At 39.9% G+C, this 18,871-nt stretch overlaps 1 protein-coding gene across 1 annotated transcript in view; it reads left to right on the forward strand.

The window, feature by feature from the left end:
- The first annotated feature begins 5,672 nt into the window (after positions 1-5,672).
- Positions 5,673-18,871, forward strand: part of SV2C (synaptic vesicle glycoprotein 2C) — a 122,457-nt gene continuing 109,258 nt past the window's right edge. The window contains exon 1 of the mRNA XM_030005150.2: positions 5,673-6,034. The gene's annotated coding sequence lies outside the window, so the exon portion shown is untranslated. The remainder of the gene's footprint in view (positions 6,035-18,871) is intronic.

An 18,871-nucleotide genomic window follows, 5' to 3' on the forward strand; every position in this document is an offset into this window, starting at 1 on the left:
ACAAATACACTTGTTTCACGTGCTTATTTGGAAAAAAATCAGAAAGGACACAATGAATAAATAACACTGTTCAAATGTAGCCCATTAAACTTGTTATTTTTCCACTTTCTTCGTGAAACTAGCATATCAACTCAGATTTCAGCTGTGTGATATGTTCCAGCTTTGTACTACAAACAATGCTTGCAAGTCTCTTCAGATGCTCATACAGGCCATAGGGAAGCTTTGGTCAAGTTGTGATTTGGATAGCTTTTCATTATTCCTTAAATATATATAGGCAAGATTCAACACTCTGGAGCATCATATGCATGATTGAGATCTTTTGCAGGAAGACTGTGGATTTATGACTGAATGATCAGATTATTTACATGATTTGTTTACAGATTTTAAATTATGAAAGATGTTCTTGAGGATATTCTTAATTTAAAAGGTAATCCTGGCATAATTTCATTGTATCTCCATGCCATTTATCTAGTCCCAGAGCATATACCTCAGAGCATGCAGGTGCAAATACATAGCTATGACAATACAGGTTCATTGCACAGCCTCTAGATACTTCAGCGGTGGCTGTCAGGAGTAAGAAAAGTCATGTTACAATTTTTGTTTAGATGGAAACATGGCATAATCTAGATGCCATCTTATAAATGAAAGAGCTTTAAAATTGGCTTGCACCAGTCAGTCATGCCACAATAGAAATAGTTGTTTGTTTGTTCATTTTTAAAACACAGGTATGTTTAAGAAACAAAACTGAAGATATTCAGTATGAGATAGTTAATGTAACATACTAACAAGGCAAGTTACATTATAGCAGGTTTTGCTATTCTGGATCATATCACTGTGCATGTAGAATACGTTGTTTTTGCAATACACATTGAATTGTATTTACCAGCTTTTAAATGCATCTGCCATTTTATCAATCAATAACTGAAAATCATGAGATATTTTGTATTTGTTGCAGCCCTTTTTCACTTTCATGGCTTTGAATAACTCACCTTTCTCTAGGTTAAGTTCATGTCTGAGTTCTTTGGTCAGTAACTTTTCTTCCTAGTATCTGCATGCTGTCCCCAGTTTGGGGCACTCTACATACCAATATACACTGTGGTCTAGTATGATATACGCTCTAGCACTGTGTAAACCTGAAAGAATAAGCCTCTCCAAATGATACATGACAATATCAGGAACCATTCTAACAAAAGTGACCAAACACAGAAGCAATATGGTGTTTGAAAGAGAAGCAAATTTCAAGTTACATACTTAATATGATTCAGAACTCATCTCAAGTTCAGTGTACTAGTATATGTACATTAACATATACATAAAAAAAATCTAAATAGTTCCTAAAAAATTGTTTCAGTTAAGCTTTCATTGCCATGAAGGCAAACAGAATTTATCTTCTTACAAATTTAGGCCTCAATGCACCAAAGATTTACAGCACCGAGTAGGACTGTTTTATACAAGGTGTATTCCCCAGGAGTTCAAGCGAACATAGTGCTTAGTTAAGATCATGCAGTGGTCCTTGCAGAAATAAGGCCTAAGTCTTTTATTAGACACAGTGATGTATGAATAACAAATTAATTACAATACTAATTATGAGAACAGTTGTACATGCAGTGCAACCGTATTATTCCTCACGTCTAAAGATACAACATCTTAAATAAACAAGACTAGCAAAGAACAAGAAGGGAAGCAGTGGCTGAAGGAGGTGGTCTGTTCAAGGTCAGTGCAGCAGGTCAGCGCAGCAGGTCAGCAGAAGACCCTAAACTAGGATTTAGGAGATAGGCGTTTAATGTTCCTTCTTGTTCAGGAAGCCACTCATTCCTGCCAATCAGATTTTGAAATTTAGACAGCAGTGAGACAAAAGAAAAAAATGGTATGTCAAGAAGGAGAGAGATTTCGGTTTTTGTATCTGTATCATGACCAAAAGAATTCAGGTATTAATAGTTCTCCTGTTGGTAGAGTACTTAGTCAGCACTTAATGTTGCTCTTGCTTACATTACGTGAAGATTTATTTAGTGATACTTCACCTTTAATTTTAGAAGAGGTAGGGGATATTTTGACCAATGGCAGCCTTTAGCTGTCATGAGGTTTTTTTGTTTTGTTTTATGAGGCCACAGGAAAACATGGTCTGATGTATATTATGTGTATGACCCAGTACCATATAGGCTGATTTTAAAAGTGATTTTTCATTTGAAAGAAAAGAAGTATCAGATTTTTCTCTTTCACTGTAGTACTCTTTATATTTGTCTAATAGTTCCATTAGGTATAGCCAAACATTATGATACATAAACTTTAGCATCAAATTCAGGCAAGTATCTTATGTATGACTAAAGAAAACTTTTAAGAAGAACTGAAGAAAACTTAATTCTTCTTTTTCTTTTAGACAATCTCTAGAATCTTTTTTCTGTCTCTGTCACCTGAAACAATAATTAACTCCTCCTGTACATTCAAATGTCATTTTCCTGCTGTTATTTGAAATAAAGAGGTGGCCAAATGTCTCCTTCAGGACTGGGTCCTCTTCTGTTCAGTCACTGTGCATGGACGTAGTCTGAAATGTTTATACACTGCATAGAATAAAATACTGAAGTGCTTTAGTGTCTGAAGTAGGATGTTTACCACAGCAGCTCAAGGATCCTTGTGGGTTCCTGGCCCCTTGCTGAGGATTAACCCTAAATGTTTCTGCGCACTTTACGTCTACATTCTATTCATTTCCCATTGCCCCATTTCAATCAAAGAAAGTATTTGCAGGATTGAATCAGTGGTAAAGGTGGTACTTGTAAAAAGAAACATATAGTATGTTCTATGAAGCATTTAACTTTGGTTTCAAGGGAAATGATATAAATCTTTGCTGGTTGCTATTTTCAGTCATAGTTCTATAGCTACATATTCCTGTATTTATAGGCCGAATAGCAAATAGCAGAGAAAAAAAGCTAGTGCCTCACAGACAAACAGTTAAGGTGCAAGTTAAAATTAATAACAATAACAACAACAACAACAACAATAACAACAACAAGACAATCCTACAGTATTTTATCACAGACATTTATTTGCCATGTACTTTTAAAACCAGTATGGAATAAATAATTTGGAAGGTTTGCAGGGTCTGCATTTTTCAGTTCCTTTACAAAGTAATGATATTAAGGATTTGTTGGATTTCCATCTACCTCGAAACAACATCTTTGGTTTTGTCCTGTTGGTAGAGGAATGCAGTGTGTACATGGTCATATTCCAGGATCATTTGGTAGCAAAAAACCCTTGTGTTATTGGGTCTGTGATAGCTGTAAATGAACAGGTCCAGAAGTGTCATGTAGTCTGCACAGGAAACTGACAGAGCAGCAGATGTCATGAGCTTAACTGAATGCATATAAAGATTAAATTGGGAGAAGGAATTCTCTCCTGTCTCACAAATATTCCTCATGGATGGAAAACAGAGCAGGGAAAACTATGAAGTTTTACTTAAATGATGCTTCACTTTACCACAACAACCTTTCTGAGATGGTGCAATTGGTCCTATACATGTGCTGCAGCTTCAGGATCAGCTTAACTCAGCCTAACTGAGACAACTGAGTCAGTTGCTGGTCTGACTGAAAACCCATCAGGCTTTGGCATATTTTCCTTTGTTTTCCAGGCTTATTCTGCAGTCAGATCTACTCACCAACCCATTTTACCCTGAAATCACACAAACAATAAAGCTGATGCTAAGAAAGCACCAGGGCATAGAGTCAAGTGGAAGAACCATTGTCTGCAGTAGCAGCACAGTGTTACTTCAGCTTAACCTGACCATGAAACTGCACAGTTTTTACTTCTGTGGATAAAATTTGGGGGTTTATCCTTTAGTCTATCTGCTTGTTTTCTATAAAATACCTAGAAACCTATCCTGTGAACCTCCCTCTCTCTAATGTGGTAGGTGAGGAGGAAGGTGGCTGCTGTAGTGGCCCTTTCTCTGTGGAATCTGAAGGTAAGGTTAAAAAAAGCCTTGAATCTGTCTGTTGTGCTTTTATCACACTGATTCATTTTTCTTAGCATTTTAGTCCTATATATTCAAACTCTAAATGCAGAGGTGGTTTTTCTTTCAGAATTCGTTTCTATATTTTCTCAAGAACTCACGAGGAGCCTGTCTTATGTCCTAATCAATTTATTTCAGTAAAATACAATGTGGTTGGTTTAAGATGCATTTTATATACAGAAATGTTCTTATTAGATAGTTAACAGTAAATGGATGGAAACAACGTTTTACCATCATTCTTGTTTGTGTAGCACAAATAGCCTTTTTCTTTTGTTGCCATAAGAAAATTTTAGAATCTTTCTTTTTCTTGTATAGCGTACATGGCAAGTTTAATTTATTAGCAATGAGGTCCTGTTTTCTAACACCAGGTGCAATTTTCTAATGCTGGGATTACTAAAAGGGACAGAAAAGTAATAGGTATTTCTCTTCTGTTTCTCTGCTTGTGTTTCACACTTGACAGCACGCCATGCATAGTTCATTCAGCTTTTCCCCTGGGTAGCAAATCAATAAGCCTGTTTCCTTTGCTATTTGAGTCTTTTGCTCAACAACAGAGGAAAAGAAAAGCATTTCAGAGCATAGGAAAACATGCATATAAGCTCACAAATATTGACAGGAAGACTCAAAGGCAGATGAGTATCAGAAATTACAACTCTGGAGAAGCCAACACAGTAGGCATGTGCAGAGCACAAGGTGGGGGCAGTAGTGGTATCTGCCCATTATACTACCTTCCTACTACAGGTATAGTTCATGATCTAACACGTTTTGGAGAGGTGAACCCAAGTCCCATGTTTGTTAGTAGAACTGGTGGAATATTTGCTGATTTTTAAAAGTAGTTTTAATATGGAGTCCTACCTGCTCTCTTCACTTTCTCTCATGTCTTGGCTTTGGCTATAGCACAGTGTTTGTCACGTTACACCCTTTGCCAGTGCAATTGCAGGTAAATGTGTATAATCATAAAGGAGGAACTGTCTTCATGTTCTTTGTTCTACAGTGGTTATTAATATCAAGTGTAACAAAGTTATGATATTACATTCAGTCCTTGATGTCACTGCATTAAAGGTATTGTTGATCATTGCAATAAACATAATAACTTTCTAATGTTCATAGAACCAAAAAAAGATTTCACAGGATAATCTAGTTTATCCATTTGTCCCAAGACAAATCGATCATCTTTAAACATACGATTTTCTGATGTTTTCTTAAGAGCCACGGATGATGGGGTTCCACCATCACCCAAGGCAATCCTTTCTAGTGCTTCCTAGTCACGAATTTTCCCACTCGGGAAAGTGAATCTCGCTGGTGGGACTTCCCACACCACTTCCTCTCACCCCGATCTTCACTTGCGGTCCTCGCGTGCGGAGCGCAGGCGGCTTTGCGCTGCCGCTGTGAAGCGCGCACGGCCGACGCCCCGGGAGGGCGGAACGGAGGAAGGATGCCGAGGTCTTTGGGGTGGTCGGAGGGCCTGTTGCAACCCGTTCTGAAACAAGCCATCTCACACGCTGTCCCCTGCCCCCACCTCTCATAAAACACTGTCTTCTGAAACACAGTGCGGGCGTGGGCGTCACTCTCTTTATTTTTCCCTTCTACCGGGAAAGAGGGGGCTTGTTTTCGCGGAGGCTTCCCAGCCTTGCCCGCGGTGGGCGGGGGGCGGTTCTGTGCCTCTCCCCCGCCGTCTCTGGCCGCTGCCTGCCGCGGGGATCGCCCTCCCCGCACTCCCACGCCTTCAATTACTGATTGTGGCGGCCGCCGCCCGCGCCGTGCCTCCGCGCCTCGCCCGCCCGCTCCCCCTCTCTCCAGAGCCCCGGCACTGCCGCAGAGGCTTCACCGCAACGCGAAGCCCACACCGCCACTCCGGTCCGCCCCTCCTCTGGTCTGTCACGCTCGGCGGCTCCTCCGGGAGCGGGAGCCTCCTCGCTCCCCGCCCCGCAGCCCCACGCCGCGAGCAGGAGGCAGGCGGCAGCGGGAGCGCAGCGAGCCGGGAACGCCCCGCAGCGCGGCCGCGCCGCGGCTCTCCGCCGCCTGCCCCGCCGGTCGGTAAGTGATGCTCCGGGCAGTCCGGCGGCCGCTGCCGCTCCCGGGCAACTTCCCCCCTGCCCCCGCCTCCCCCCAGCTTTTTTTTTGTTTTGTTTTGTTTTGTTTTGTTCTGTTTTGTTTTGTTTTGTTTTATTTTGGTTGGTTGGTTGGTTTTGCACGCTTGCGGCGGCGGAGGACTTCAACTTTTCCACGGGACTTGGCGGGGGGGGTTTGCTCGGCGGGCAGCGCGGGGGGAAGCTCTCTCCGGGGCAGGCCGAGCGTTGCGGGGAGCGCGGGGTCCCCTCGCAGCCCGGCGGTGAGCGGCGGCAGTCTTCGCTCGGCTGCTGCTCGCTCCCGTTCAACTCCAGGGCTCGCTCGCTCTCTCGCTCGCTCTTTTGCACGGAGAGAGCAGGTTGCACAGATCCGAGGCTGTGTGAGCGTCGGATCTCTCTCTGCTTTTGAAGCTGACGGGCATATTAAGGCTGGCGGAACTTTTGCACGCTAGAGGAGCAAAAACCAGGGGTGTTGAGGTTCGCAGACTACAGAGGTTTGAAGAAAACACGCTTGCAGTTGTCCTAGCGGTAAGGATGGTGAGGAAAATCAAAGATGCAGGAAGGGTGTCAGATTCCAGCTCCTTAGGGAACCGACACTTTCTGAGATGTGTTTAGAAGGGAACAGGCAGCGTTTCAGACTCTGCAACAGAAAAGAAGAAAAAAGAAAGAAAATAAACAATTTAAGTGTTTTTGAAAACTATGTTCCTTTTCTCACTGTAGGTTGCCTTCAAGGGTTGTAACTCACATTGACTACGCTGGGAGAATAGTTTAGCATTCATGATCCATAACGGGGCGGGGGAGGGGGGGAGGGCGGGGGGGGAGGGGGCTCCCTTCTTTACAGCTTCAGGAAAGGACTTTTCCAAAACACACTAAGTTACCGCTTTCCTGGTGCTTTGGGGATTTAGATCCCAGGATGCCTCTGGCAGTATATGGGGAGGGGAGCATGGAGAACTCACAGCAGGGAAAATTCTAGTCCAAGTCCTAGGGTTAGGAACAGCCATGGGATGGTGAGGTTTTTTGAGATGATCCCCATCTAATTTAAAGAGGATTGCAGGGCAGAAGAGCCTGAAGGATGCAAAGAGGCAGAGGAGCTGGTCTGGCAGTCCTGAGTGGAGGCAGGACACCCCAGGGACCTGAGGGCTGGGTGACACGGGGTAATTGAGCATGGAGGTCACTGATGAGTCTTGGGAGCCTAATCCTGCAAAGCACTGTGGGCACAGTGCAAGTGGGGGGCCAGGGTGGGAGTTGACTCATGCTGGCTGGGGCGGTCCCAGCACATCTGTAGAGAAAGGGGGGGGGGGGGGGGGGGGCGAAGAGAGAAGGAAGAGATGAGAAAGAAGCATATATAGATAGGCGGGGAGGAGGGAGATCACCTCATCGAAAGACGCTGAGATCATCCAGAGGCTCCTCCGTGATTGATAGTATCCTGCTCTCCTTCCCGTAAAGGGTTAGGACGCTGATGAGTGTATCTCTGGTGGAGGGAGGTGGGGGGGGGGCAGATTGTAGAGGTTAGTACAACACAAGGGAAACCTACTCAGACAAACACAATTGGTACTGCTGGTACTTGGGCTGCATTGCACTGCAGTGCAGGGAGCTCACAGCAACTTCTGCCTTAGGAGAAAGGGAGATGCTGAATTGATCTGTAGAGGTGGCACAAACTATGCCAAAAATTACTGCTTTGTGAGGGGATTGCAGATAGAACTGGAATTAGAGCTGTAAGGAGATTTTGGAAGGAACTTCCCGATGAATTTACAATTAACCACAAAGGATTTTAGGAAAAAAACCCCAACAACCAAACCAAATAAAGTTCTCCAATTAGAATAATTGTAGATGGTATACTTCTGTTGGAAGCCCAAGTTCTCTGTGGGGAAGATTCCTGTTTTAACTATGCCATATGTCCTCCTCAATGATTGAAGTTTTACAATGGATCTTCTTTTCATGGATTGAGGACCCTGTGGGAATGAAAACTACCATTGCACTGTTTCATCTAACATTCAGTTTTCCCTGTAATTAAGCATTTAGTCAGCATTTTCATAGAGAGCAAGGCACTGTGGTAAGCCGGAGACCCTATTCCTTCCCTCTCACCTAGCCATTTTCTGCAATTTTACTGAATGATAACATGCATTAAATCTTACTGTTTTGGTGCTTATTTTGTTTTGGAGTTTGTTTGTTTGTTTGCTTATTTGTTTTTTTTTTTTTTAATCTGTTTCCATAATTTGAGAGAAAGAAGCATTGCTTTTTTGTATTCCAAAGAAATGCAGAATTTGCTAAAATATAGTCACAGTAAGTTCCAAGTGGACTTTTATTTATATTTGGACTAAAGCTTTGCATTGGCCAAATATTGACAAAAAGGCAGTCTGTCAATTAGAATTATTGACACACACTGAGGTTCCAAACATCTTCAAATGATACTCAAAGAAAGAGAAGAAACAATCGTTTAATGTCTATATTTCTGAAGCTGTATTCCTACTGCTAATTCAATAAAATTACCCTGAATATCAGTGGTACAGATTAGATGTAGACTTTCTCTAATGGCAACTTGATGTAAAATCACATGTCATTGCATTCTGGAAAAATAGATTTGTATTCGGCCAAATGAAATCAAACCAAGTGTTTTCTGATTGTATGTTTGAGAAATCTAAAGATTTTTTAAATAATAATAAAGCAAAGGTGTTAGGGTTTTTTTCTCAGTTCTGAGCAACATGCAAGAAAGGTGTTTGCAACAAAGGAAAATCACACGGAACGTGCAGTTATGTTTGCAAAACATGGTATTACCTCAGGTGACAATGTGAAACCTATAATCAAGGTTATATGTGCCTGAGTGTATAAGCTTGTACAAGTTGCTTGCAGTAATCGCAGCTTTCAAATTAATTTCTTTAAATGATACGTTCCAAAGCACAGAGGACAAATGTTTAACCACAGCGGCCCTGATCGTCCCATTAAAACCAGTGTGAATTGCATTGTAGTTTTCAGTGGGAACCAGAATGAATCCAGCTATATAATTATCTAGGGTTTCCTGTATGAAAATAGTATTAATAAAGATATTTCACATTCTCAGTCATATAAAAGTTGTTCCAGCGTCACAGACAGATCACTTGGGCTGTATGTTGCTGTGAATCTTTGTAACCCATATGCATCACAGGGTGCATATCAATGCTTGTTTAAACAAAAGCTCATCAATTAGATTAAATGTGTTTGCAAACCTGTGATAGGGAACCCACAGCTGCTGCCACTGTCTTTGTATTATGTAGTGCATAATATTTTCCTATTAAACCCGAATGGAGTCCTTTTTAAAATGATTCAGAGGACTGGATTTAGAGCTTGTCTTCTTTTAAGTATTTTTAAGCAGTAAAATGGAAAAATTAATTAAAGTATGCTCACTGGGAAGAAAAAGGTAGTTAAATTTTTCTTTTAAATTAGCAAACTGTTTCAGTTTTAAATTAAATGTGATACATTTTCTAGTAACTACGTTACAAAACATGGTGGGCCTTTTTGTTCCATAAAACATTGGCTGGTAGCCTCACAGGCTTTTAATTTATCTTTGATTTTGTGTATTGCTATGTGGTTCTTCCAGAGACAGTCTAAACATGCAGAGTACCTATTCTCCTGTAAATATATATGTTGCCTGTCTGTGATATGTTAGTCAGGTTTGTTTTCAAATTACCATTTTTGTGTCAGTGAGAGATAAATACATGTGCATTAAATATAACCAAATGCAAATTTCTTTAGGATGATTATTATTGAAGCTGTTGTCCTCTTATTAAAAAAAAAAAAAAAAAACAAACAGAAGGGGTAAAGCAACGCTAAGCACATTCTTTTCTCCTCTGTGGTTCAAACCCTCAGCCACTTTCCCACCCAGAGAGGCTAATAAAAGTTTAAATGTTGCAGACACAACAAGAAATTGCTTAAGGTATAACACAGTGTAATACAAGTAAGATATCATAACGTCCTTTCATTTTTAAGACTGAATTATTACCTCTGTTTTCTGTGTTTCTGCTGTCTGGCTGCTGACACTAAAGACTTGCCACGCATCACCAAAACATCAGAGACCATCATGATTAGGTGGGCATTCCATCCAAATATTTCTAATTCAACTAAAATGCACCATATTGAAAATATGAATGACACCTACCACATAATGTAGCTGTTTCAGCACACAAGGCATATAGCTTTATATTGATCTGAGACTCATGAAAAATATGGTGTTGGTGCGGTTTCATGTTTCCTTGCAAGCAGCAAGATTTTTTTTAAGATAAAGCAGCGTCCCTGTGGCTGACTTTCTCCTTCTCAGCAGGTTATTTTTGTGGTCATGGCTGTGTGGATCTAGTTACGTGCTTTGTTCTAGGATGGTAGTCTGTGTCTCACAAGCACATCTAGATTTTTGACGGAAAATCTGTGTTACAATGAATAGAGTTGGTAGCAGCATTAAAGCATCCTGCAGGATTTTTTTCCCTTTAATGCTCACATGAGTTTTTGTATGGGGAAAAGCTTTGTGAAATACATCATGGAATCTAATTTTTTAGAAATACAGGTAACCATGGAACTGACAGGTGACTTTGCTCATAGCATCTCATAGGGCCTCTTGGTCTTTAAGTGGCACCATTTTCATGCCATATAGAGCTGGAGGGTAAACTTCCCTTTCTGTAAGAATAACAGTGCTAATCCCAAGAAGCTGGTTTTGCAAACTGGATTCCACCCCCTTCATCCCACCCCACCCTGCCCCACCCTGACCACAGCAGGTTTTGCCTTTATCTAGGAATCCCAGCCATTGCCACAGCCTTACAAATGAAGTGGCCCTCTGAACTGCTCCTAAGGTTGAGAAATGAGTGATTCCTTGGAGTAGCACTTCCAGCTGGAATTCACTGCTGTCTAACGTGTAGCTTTTTGTTGCTTCTCTTTTATCTGTGTGGATCCTTGAAATCCTGCCTCTTGGACAGCTGATGGTATGTCTCACATCCTTGCTGTCTACAAAAATGGGAAAAGATACATATTTATTTTCATTAAAAAGGAACACACTTGAAAATTCCATAACAAAATATATCCAAGCAACCAATAAAGATAAGATCAACAGTGTATTTTTCCATTTCCTGATCATGTTGAAAGCTCTCTGCAGCGCACTTGTGATATCTTTCTTGTACAGATATGAAGGTAGCAGATACTGTTTGGCATTTTCCTTTTTAACTCTCAAGCCAACAACATAAATTGCTTGGTATAGACTGTGGAAGGTCCTATAGTGACATTTTGTTAATGCTTTTTGGGGGGATTTATGGATCTGTGAATGATTGGGGTGCTTCTTTGTAAGTCATACGAGGCTGGTCCTGAAAGGAAAGGTAAGACCAAGTGTTACTATGGTCTCCTATGAGTCTAGAAAATGCATATTCTTGATTTTACAAAGTTCTCAGTTTTTACTGAGCTGCATTTGAGCTGGTTTTAATCAACAAGTTAAAAGAAGATAATTCTAAATGCAGTAGGTGAAGATACCAAGTGTTAACATTTCATGTGTCTTGGCCTCCTACTTTTCCTATGGGCATGTAGCTGTGCAGTTGACAGTGGCTTTTGTATTGGGACAGTATTCTTCTTTGTGTCTAGACATCACCTTTTGTGAGCAGGACTCACTGCCTCTCTTCATGTGTAGCTAGTGCACAGACTGCCACTGACACCAGATTCACTTATCCTTTTAACATTCTTCTCAGCATGTGAGCAGCACCTTATTTTCAAATAACTCAACTGTTATTTCCTCTCAGCTTTGTTAAACAAGTCAGGTTCTGGCAATAGGGAGAGTATCAGAGAAAAAATGCACTTAGTGATGTAAGACATATAACTAACAAACTCATTACTGTGCCTGGAAATCTTGTAAGGGTGATCTGTTCAGGGGGGGAAAAAAAAAAAAAAAAAAAAAATAGTATTAAGGCTTGTGGGAGTCTCTCATGCAGATGGAGTCTGTCTTTCCCTGGGTACGCCTTCTCACCACTGGCTGCAATATACTGTAGACATAATGAAGATGTTTAAAATAGCTAGTTTCTCTTGCAGCCTAGTACACCAGTATGGTGCTCTGAATGAACCACAGACGTGACTGAGGTTATGCCACAGGAGAGGAGAGCATGAAAAACCAAAGCTACACATATTGTGGTGGTAATGTCACAAAAACTGGTAGGAAAATCAGTGGTATATCTGCAATCACTTTCAAATACTTTTTAAAGCAGAGTGTTGTTCTAGTTGATGGCATCCGTTTAGTTCCATTTATCATCATGGTCTCATCTAGCCTCATTAGAATTTATGAAGTGTTGCTCCAATCAGTTGCATAATTTGACCATTTACATGTTAAACTCAGAACAAAGCTTTTCTTTATAGCATAACCTCTATATGGAGTGAGCAGTCAGAAGAATAAATGTTTTGTAGTATTGCAGTTTTTAAATTTTAGTATACACAATGTAAATGAGGAATGTTATTTGGTTTTGTAAATGTATTTACGTACTTATTGTGTAAAGAACAGAAAAATATCAAACCAACTTGCACTCTGACTCAAAAAAATATACACCTCCTGTAAGTGTATGACATTTGGATTTCTAAATGAGCTCAGGTCACTACATTTGCCTATTGAGGGGATAGTCCCTATGCGCAACAGCAAGTGTACCCTTAAAGTGCATTCTTTGCTGTTCTATAGATTCCTAAGATTTATATATTTCATAGGGCTTTCCAAGTTAAGTATGCCAAGACTGAAGCAGCAAAAATTCAGCCCACTTATTGGGAAAACTCGAAAAGCCTTACATGTTAGTCTTTGATAATTTCTTTGGACCATTTAGCTGGAATAGTAATTCCTTTCCAGTCAATTCCTTTCCTTGCCTTCAAATGAAGTCCTGAAAAGAAAAGAAGAAACAACTTGGACGTGGAGAAGTGAGGATGCTTTTCCTAGAAAACTCAAGAAGGTGGTATAAGTGTTAAACACCATATAGGAACACCTAGCAATTGTCTGCTAAAATGGATTCAATTTTGTTTAATTTTTGTTTCTTCAAATAAAATTCCATGTTCAGTTCATGTCTGAACTTGGGAGAGTCCAAGCACTTATTAATTGTAAAACTCTAAAAAGTTTGGCTTAGTACATGGTGCTAAGGATCTGAGCCATTTTCTACTCCATAGACGCACTCCTTAAACTTTGAATGTCTAAACAGAAATATTAAGGCCCATATTTATAGTAATAAATATCATTGCCTGACTTTCAGAGACCCTGGAAATTCTCTCACTAGAAGATATATTCAAGTTGAATGCAGTGGATACCTGTATTGAAAAAATAATTAAGATATCAGTCCTTGTACACCTTGAACAACCAAACAATAGCAAACTCTAGAGGTTAAAAGATAATGCAATCAGGGTGGTTCTGTGTATTTGCTCAGAAAAACTACAAGGCAGGGAAAAAAAACCAAAATGGCTAACCAATCGTCCAAACACATTTTAGCAAATGGATATTTAGAAAATTGATGTTAATTAGCTAAAATGAGTTCTTGTCAAAGACCATTATTTATTAGGTCCTCTATGGAACAGAGCAAACCTTACTCTTACCTAAAGAACCTTAACAGCTAAAATCAAAATGAACAAAACATAAACATCTCATATGGTATTTGCTAGAGTTATGGCTTGGCTCTCCACTGTCTATCATGTCTGTCCATGGAGAAAGTAGCCGTCCAAGATGTGGCACTACTCATTAGTAGTCTAGAAGTAACCCTAATATTTTGGTACTAGACACCTTCCTTGCTCAAGGCAGTTTTGTCTGGAGTGCTGCTTGTTTTAGACTAGCTTCCTTTGTAGAAACAAAGAGACTCCTGCAAATTCTCTTTCAGTTCATATTTGTTCAATGGTTAAAACAATGAGCTTTTATTTCTGTTGTAGAACAGCATTATGGTTTTGATTACAAAACTGGAACAACCAATAAAAGTAAAGCATTAAAAAGAAAAATACTGAGAATTTCTCTGAGACATCTTTTGACTGACATGACTAAGGACCAACTCGAGAGTAACCCATTCAGGGAGCATTCGTCTGCTGTGTCAAAGCCATTCTTTGACTTATCAATCACTTTAGAAAATATTAGTGTACTTCAATTTGTGAAAATTCAGGAAATGCTTCTTAAATCCCTGTCTGGGATTTAAATTCATAAAACCTTTGAGTAATGGTTATTTCTCATATCTGGCTCACCCTCTTGCCTAGGAAGATGACTGATTTGCCTCCTGTGTGATGTTCGCTCTCCCACATAGCATGGCAAACTTTCTATGACTTCACAATAACTTAAAAATGTCAAGTATGATCTTCTTTTTCAATTTTAAAGTTTTGGTTTCATTCCAACTACAGTTTCATGGCAAAAAACTGCCGAAAGTCACAGAATTAATTTCTATTCTTTTTTTTTCAGTATTTAGTGATTGTTTATCATTCATGTGGTCTTGAGGCACAATATAGAAGATTCCTTGCTATGACCAGCTGTACAAAATGATTAAGTAGAACGGTACTCTGCTGCCAGTCTACTTAATCATTTAGTAGATGGGAAAACTGTTTCTTCCTGGGAAATTAGGTGTCTCTGAGAAGAACAAATTTTTACTGGAGAAATTGCTTGCTAATTTCTGTATTATGGTAAAAAATGAGTATGACAACTCCCTTCTCCATGGTCCAAAGGAAGAAAACCTATTTTCCAGTATTTGGGAAACTATTGAAAACCAATTTCTTTCGATCTGTTGGTGGTGTGACTGCTCTATAAAGTAAATGTTGCTCATAGAAATCACCAAAGAGTCATTTTATCATGTATATTTGCTGAAATATGAGTAACTTGAGGGTATGACCTAAAATGTGCATAACACCACACTTGGTGTTTTAAGGGGTGTGTGTTATTCTGGTAGGGATAGGAAGAAAATGTTTGCTGAATGTTCTAGGCTTCCTAGTGCTTGGTCCATGTACAGTCTTTCAGAATGGAACAACTACAGTCTCCATCCAGTGAAGACAGACACTGACAGACTTACAGTTTAGCAGGCGGTTGGGGCACACAATGCAGAAGGAGAGGCTGTGGGTTTGCTCAGCTGGGAAGAGAAGGCCAAAGGAAGATGGGGGAATCTAATTGCTGTTTGCCATCATCTAATGAGTAATTAGAAAGAAGATGGAGTCAGGAAAGGGAATGGAAATGTGAACAAGATAGAAGGAAGAAATTCTTCACTGTGTGGGCCATGAAGTATTAGAGTAGGTGCATAGGAACACTGTGGCACCTCTGTCCTTGGAGATGCTCAAAACTTGCCTGGACATGGCCCTGGGCAACCTGATCTAATTTTGAAGCTAGCCTGGCTTTCAGCAGGAGGCTGGAGTAGAAGATCTCCAGAAGTTCCTTCACACTTTAATTATTCTATAGTTCTACTGATATGAGGGAGTACTGGTATATAGCCATGTACTGCTGGAAGTTAATAAATCATGGAATTCAGTCTCTCTCTCCTTTGAGCCCTTCCAACCAGGTCAGAATAATACCTGGTCAAGATCAGGGCCTCTTGTTACAATTGCTTACAAATTCAGAAGATGTACACCTAGGAGTGAAGAATTTATGATCTGAGAGGGAATTTGATTACTAACAGCAAAATATTCCAATCTGTCAAACAGTATTCTGTAAAATATCTCTTATTTGGCTAGAAATTCTTGTACTGGCACAGACTGAGAGGCAAAATCAAGGTAATTACCTTGATCGAAAAATCAGTTTAGCTGACAAATGAGGTTATTTGTTCTATTGATAAAGGGCCAAATTGTAGAACTGCTGAATCATTTCATTCTCTCTTTATTTATGGAGATGCAGTAGCTCATAGTGTCAGCTCATAGTTGGCCATGATTTGACTTTCTGGCCATTTTTCTCTTCCTAGGGAACTGTACTTTGGAGTACTTAGAGAGGATTTGAGTAAAAGTTACTGCACTTTATAGTTAAATACAGTTATTCTAAGCTGAAGTAATAAAATACATTTAATAAATCTCCTCACATGGGATCAGAAAATATGGAGACTGTAGGGCTTTTTTTAACGGTCTAAGCTTTGTTCTAGTACTTGCTCATGAGAAACAAAGTTTACCTGCAGTATCCAAGTTCGAATCTGACAGGCATAGTTAATTCTTTCCTTTTCTTGGAAAAGCATAAGGGGTTTTGCATGCTGGGCTGCTGAGTTTTTCCTGACTTGTGGAGGCACAAGAGCTTTGGCATATTTTCCTTGAGATTTTCTCATATGGTTTATCTTAAAACTAATGCAGTCAGATGCACTATTTAATTTTCACCAATATGCATTTTTACTAGTTCTATGGACAGTGTTATACAGAAGCAGACTGCGACAATTCAAAACACAGAAATGGCGCTCCTAAAAAACATCAAGTGGAGGTTGTTCCCCCCAGCCCCTGCCCCGTCGTCCTCCTCTGAGGCTGAATGGTTTACAGGAGTGCTTTCTTGTAGTTTGTGCACTTAGCTACTATCCCAGAGGAGGGTAGGGGAACACATTGCTGTTCTTACAAATATTTCTCTATATATGTAACCTAATTTATTGTGATAGGGTTGTTTATATAAATTATTTTACTCAAGGGCATAAGTTCTCACAGAATAAGAACACTTGGCTGATAAAGTGGAAATCTTGTGGCAAATAAGTGTTGACAGGGTAAGTCCCTGCCAGGAGACAGGTAGGAAATGGAACTGAATTACCAGTTAAAACTTTTTCAGTCAAATACTGATGATTCTTTATTAAATACATAATGTGCTTTTGGGTCCATTTTATTTCTGGTTGTTGGGTAAAAATGTATTTTTTCCTAGTTGGGAGAAATTGTTTTATATTGTACCTGTTATACATGAAAAAAATGGAAGCCATTATGTATCTCTGTATTTCAATATCTAGGAACAGGAGTGAGCTACAGGTTCCAATGCACTGCCTTCCTCCACTCCTGTGACTGGGAAAACTAATTTTGTGAGCAGAAGTATCCTTTCATTGGGCAAACTCTATGCCAGCAATTTTCGTTAAACTATGGCTTTTGTTAAAATATTAAATTCAATTTTATTTAATATTCTAAAACAGTGAAAGTAATAATTCTGTGATGCCTTTCACCTTTAATGTTCTAGTAATGTTCATTTTTAATTAGGAAACCATTTGAATTCAATAAAACTTTCTGAGAAAGTCTATGGCATAACTGGAATAGGGTTGATACAAAGAGAACTGTTGCTGTACTTTATAAGGGTTCTGTAAAAATGTAGTGGTTTTTAAAAAGATCCAAGTAAGTGTTAAAAATGCAATTAATAAAACCTGTTACCTGCCAGTTTAACAGTGTTATAACGGCATAGAATGCAATGGTTATATACTGTGCCTGTGAACTGTACCACTGAAAGCTGTGAAGAGGTCAGGAGAGGAATACTACATGCAGTGGACAGAAAGAGATACTGATTCAGATTTCCGTGAATTTTTAGATTAAATTAACAACTGCCTTTCCCTAACAGGACTGTCCCTTGCTCTAGGGATGCAAGCACTGAACATTGCATCAGCTATACGATCTGCAAAACTATTTTTAATGAGAGTTGGTACACATACATTCAAGGTACTAAGCATTTAATCAATGTGATGTATATCCTGAGGCCACCACAATGTGATGCTTTTAAAATGCTAATTGTAAGCTATAATTGAGAACTAATTGGCTGATGAAGCAAGAATTTCTTTTCTAAAATTACTTTGCTTATTAAGTTTAAACGTTTATGACATTTTTTTTCTCCTTTTCTTTTTTTTCCAAAAATTGCTTTTAGAGCTTGGCTGTTGTGTTTTACTGGGACTTAATATGTTGTTTATTTTGCATACTTTGGACCTATGCCTCTACACACACATCAGTGAGTTGTTTCTTCTTATACTCTGTTCAGAGCCCCCCAGCCACAGAGTAGGCAAGAGACCTGCTGGGAGCGTAACACCAATTTCCTTCATTACTCAGCTGGCACTGGTGGTGTACACATTATTTTCTGTCTTTGAACCAAAACCACTATCTGATATGACTCATCCAGGGCGCCCCTTGTGGGTGGTTAAGGGAAGTCTTAATGTTTCTTTTGAATAAGAAAAGTGATGATAATAGGCCAAGTCTGAAGAGAAGAAATGGAAATGCTTATAAATGCCCATTAGTAATGTGGACTTTTAAATAGTTTGCTGCGCAAGCATGAGGGTAAATGACAACCCACTGGAGAAGACTGCCAAGTGTGAATAGTGGACCTTCAACATGCTTTGTGAGCGCATGTAATTGCGGTGCTGATAAGGGCATGGTCCACCTCATCTGTGGCATTTAGGGGATGTTATTGATGTGGCATTGCTTCCCTGATTCACTAATAGCAGCAATATCTTTAGTTACACAAAAAGCACACGTGAACATGGTACCACTATATAGGCTTTTGTACTTGATGTTCTGGTTTTGGCTGGGACAGAGTAGTAGCTGGTACAGTGCAGTATTTTGGATTTAGTATGAGAATCATGTTGATAACATGCTGTTTAGTTGTTGCTAAGTAGTGCTTATCCTAAGCCAAGGATTTTTCAGTTTCCCATGCTCTGCAAGCAAGCAGGTGTACGAGAAGCTGGGAGGGATCATGGCCAGGACAGCTGATCTGAACTAGCCAAAGGGGTATTCCACACCATAGAACATCATGCTCAGTATACAGACTGGGGGGATTTGGCCAGGAGGGGCCAATCACTGCTCAGGGACTGGCTGCGCATCGGTCAGCAAGTGGTGGGCAATTGCATTGTGCATCACTTGTTTTTCTTGGGTTTTATTTCTCTCTCTTTTTGTTGCCTTCATTATT

This window comes from Aquila chrysaetos, chromosome Z (genome assembly GCF_900496995.4).
Source record: "Aquila chrysaetos chrysaetos chromosome Z, bAquChr1.4, whole genome shotgun sequence".
Taxonomy (NCBI): Eukaryota; Metazoa; Chordata; class Aves; order Accipitriformes; family Accipitridae; genus Aquila; species Aquila chrysaetos.